At 33.3% G+C, this 4,627-nt stretch overlaps 1 non-coding gene across 1 annotated transcript; it reads right to left on the reverse strand.

Annotated features, from left to right (window-relative positions):
* Positions 1 to 4,555: 4,555 nt before the first annotated feature.
* Trnaa-cgc lies at positions 4,556 to 4,627 on the reverse strand. The gene has a single exon. It is a non-coding gene; the product is annotated as a tRNA-Ala (tRNA).

Below are 4,627 nucleotides of genomic sequence, written 5' to 3' on the forward strand. Positions count from 1 at the left end.
ATACTTGTAAGCGTTACATATGAACATCCCCTTACGGGTAGTATCGGCGGTATCAATCAAACATTATCGCTGTGAAGCCACCAATTAATACACGCATGAGGGTCGGATAGTGGATAGTCACAAACGACTCGTGTTGTAGCCGGATGAGAGTTAAGTTGGTTTTAATTATGTCGTGGACCGTGGTTTATTCATTGATTGCCAAAATTATGAAGGTGTAAAATAAACATTAAAATGTCAAGATAACACTAGTTACTATAATTTGTAAAATGTAGAACTACTTTTCACTAGAAAGAAAAACATTTATTTAGCTCAAAAGATATGATAAGATAGATATGATGGCATCGTTTTACTTATTTTTTAAGTGTAGGTACATAAGAGGGAAAACCTATGCAAATCATAGCTTATTAAAATAAAAAGGGGAAATTGAAAAAAGCTACAAAATAACCTCATAAATACTAGTTGATAAGACAAGTTGTCAAATTCACTTATAAATTAAAATTACAAACAACAAAAATAATTAGTCCATCATAAAGCCACTAATTATTATGACACATCTTGGTATGTACTAATTGTAACACACGTAGGCCGTTTGTCAAGTCGGTAACACAGTCAGTCATTAGACCGTAGCCGGTGAAGGGTTGGATAGTTGTCATTGTCGTAAAATAACATACATACACATTGTTTTATTTGTTATTAGGTTGTTTCATTAAAATATAAGGATTTCATATGACATTTGATGTTATTTCTGAAACGTATCAGCGCATATTTTTTATAGAAAAAGGCGCTTATTTGTGACTTACAATCTATACTAATATAATAAAGAGGAAACTTATTCATTTCAATATGACACATCTTAGTACTAATTGTAACACACGTGGCCCGTTTGTCAAGTCGGTAACACAGTCAGTCATTAAACTGTACGCAGTGAAAGGTTAGAAAAGCTATACGACTTAACAATACTTAGGTACCGCATCAATTAAAATAACTAACAAGCAAAGGATTTGTAATTAATATGACACATCTTAATACTAATTGTAACACACGTGGGCCGTTTGTCACGTCGGTAACACAGTCAGTCATTAAACCGTAGGCGGTGAAGGGTTCGATAGTTGTCATTGTCGTAAAATGACTGATGTTATTGCGTGTTCGTATTAATTTGAGTTTAAGTGTTAATGTCGAGGGTATTAATATGACTAATGTTTTATTAGTTATTAGGTGGCTTCTGAAGTAAAGTAAAAGCATCGGCATAAGCAGAATTTTTTGTCGGCCAATAGTTTGCTTCGGGTGCTTGATAAGTAAGAAGATGTGAGTGTGCATGTATGGGAGTGTGCACATCACAACGATCAGGTATTTGGCCGGTATGATACAGACTCAAAAACTTGTAACTAAATTCGCGATATTATTAAAACAAAAGGAATCATCGCGTCAACTGCCAGCCAACTGCTTAGTTTGCAGTATGCTAGTACTCAAAGGGTTTCTATGTTATAATAAAATATATAAGCGCATATTTTTGTTCTTAAAGCTTAATTTACGTGTCTTGTAGCATATGATGTGGTAATATTAGACTCGTAAAATATTACATCATGTTTATTAACTCAATAATTAAACCATGGCAATAAAAGGGTTGAATTTCATACATACTACAAATGACACACATTAAGAAAGGACCATAAAAATATTTAACTAATTAAGTATATTTTAATTGTCTTGTATGTGGGATTTGTGACGACTTCTGGTTTATGTTACTTGGCATACTTACACATTTTGTCTCATTAATATTTTATATCTCGTCTTACTTTTACATTGTGCATTAAACTGAAGTTTACGTCACTCGTTAATGTACCGCTTGCGTAGGGTTGAGTTTATAGTAACGTGTAAGTAGGTATATTTTTTATGTATTTTTTTACACTTAATTAAATCAATATTGTTTAGATTTTAAGATTATGTTTGTATTTATTATAACTGTATACTTAATTTTTCTATTAAATGATTACAAAATCTATACTATAGTTCGGCCATTCAGAGAATGCGTTCCTGACACGTCGCGATTGAACTGACGACGTAACTTTGCAATGGCGTTGCAGTTACGATAAAAATATTTTTGCTGGTTGTTTACCGTTTTAACAATTGAGGAGCATTAAAACAACATTATTATATCAATAATCAATGAATGTTATTACGTCGTCAGTTCAATCGCGACGTGTCAGGAACGCATTCTCTGAATGGCCGAACTATAATATTATAAAGCTGAAGAATTTGTTTGTTTGAAAGCGCTAATCTCAGGAACTACTGGTCCGATTTGAAAATTTCTTTCAGTGCTAGATAGCCCATTTATCGAGGAAGGCTATAGGCTAGGCTAGGCTTTTTATCCCGGTACGGGAAGTAGTTCCAACGGGATGCGGGTGAAACCGCTGGCAGAAGCTAGTAATAAAATATGTGTAAATCATAAAATAATAAAAATCTGAATCGTTAACCTGTTCCCTTAAATATGGGTCCCTGGTAAAAAATGAGCATAAAAAGAAAACATGTATTTCACAATAGGCATGATGACAGTAATCAAAAATCATTAAAATAATATATTTATTAAATTAAACTTGAAGCTTGGAATATAAAACGCGCATTGTTTTCTTTATTAATAATGTGATTAATATGTATTTTTATAAAATAAAATTACGAAATAAGGCAATCCGCCATGATATCTTGAACACCAATCAGAGCTCGTGACGTCATCTCTGAAAACAACTCGCGCGAAAGCGCGAGAACGTCACATTTCGTTATTGTGAACTTCCACTGCGATCTTTGTTTTTAATTTATCATAAGCCCGGATTTATCAAGGCAAACAGCGCTAATTTGCCTAGAATTGATATCATAATGCTGGGAAAGTTTTTGGCATCAAATAAAGATTTTTGTTCAGCTGAATTTAGAAATGTTAAAACTTCCATGTAAATATACTAGTTCAATTAAAAAACAATGAGAGATGAAACCTAACCTCGAAATAGTTATTAACATTATAAACTATGCTAGAATCTAGAGAAGTATGTAATAACTTACATCAAAGTGATCTTCACAAAAATAAAGTTGTACCCTGGGCAATATTGCTTTTGAATCTCGCCTTGCAAGTTTAAGCCACTTGTTTCGTATTTTTTTATTGTGAGGAACGTACACAAATAACTTATCAGGAGTTGTTTTGGATGTGTTCTTACACTGGGGGACCCCACAACACCTATGCCCTTTCGAATTCATATTTAATAACACAAAAAACTTAATTATTGCACGAGCGTTGTTTACTTGCGTCTTGTAATTTCAGTCGTGACGTCACAAGTGACGACATGACACTGACAAGCGTTTTCGCGCCGGATTCAAAGTGGACAGAGAAAAATGCAATTATTTGATAAATAAACTTCGCATTTTCTTAAAATTAATAATTTTTCATATAAAATAGACGTATACCTACATCATACAAAGGAATTTAAAAATTTGTCATCATGCCTATTCTTCCTAAAACGACTAAAATACTCACTATTCAAAGTACCTACCTCTATTTACATACACTTCAAAAACCGACATAACACAGTAAAAGATGAACACACGCGCTCTTGAAACATGACAGGTAATTATTTTTACAGCTACCCTTAATTAGGGGTAGGTCTGGCTGAGTTATAGTGAAGGTACTGAAATTTATTGCTCTGCCCAGTGATCGTCTTATGATTAGTGAGAAAGGTAACGGATGTGTGGTTAATGGAAGTGTCTGGCATGATTTGAGCGTGGTTTTATCAAAACGCACAGTGCAATTTTTTGACACAAAAATTAGGTTTCTTAACTTGTTTTTTTTTAAGTATGAAAATTAAAGTAAATTTTGGATCAACTGTGGATATTTGAGAATTGTGTTTATGAAAAGTATAAGTTATCTTGGTATGGTAGGTATTTATTCAACAATAAAAAGTAAAGATAACTTGAAAAAAAATTGTATCATCTGTTAAAAAGTGTTTGACGTTCCAGATTTGTTTTACTATCGTTCTGACATTAAAAATACAAGTAATTACTTTACATCGATTCACTGGTTTTACTTATAAATATAAAACCTTCAATGCCACTTCCATAGTTTCAACATCCACGACTTCCAACAGATTATCCGTCGGTCGGTCTGTTTGTTCGCGTAAAAAGCTCAAGCGCGTAATGGCATGATGTTAATATTGTATGCGGGAGATTACTGAATAACATCTCTATTCTACTTATATGTTTGTTCTTATACAAGGATAAATAATGTGAATTTCAATAACCTATCTATCCTTTGTTTTGTGATTGAAGATTGTATTTTGACATTAGCCCCATATAAGTTAACAGCCGTCTTAGTGTGGTTTCACTTGTGTCCTGTGGGAACTACTGACTGGGATAAAATATAGCCTATGTTACTCGGGAAGAGTGTAGCTTTCTAACGATGAAAGAATTTTTTAAATCGGCTCAGTAGTTCCGGAACCTTTGAAGTACAAATAAATAAAAAAATGTTAACTCTTAATTATTATGTTAGAACAGACGAAAAATATAGTTTTGCGTTTGGAGGTGCTGGGATTTGAACCCAGGACTTTCAGCATGCGAAGCAGACACTCTACCACTGAGTTACACCCCC

Source organism: Helicoverpa zea, chromosome 15 (genome assembly GCF_022581195.2).
Source record: "Helicoverpa zea isolate HzStark_Cry1AcR chromosome 15, ilHelZeax1.1, whole genome shotgun sequence".
Taxonomy (NCBI): domain Eukaryota; kingdom Metazoa; phylum Arthropoda; class Insecta; order Lepidoptera; family Noctuidae; genus Helicoverpa; species Helicoverpa zea.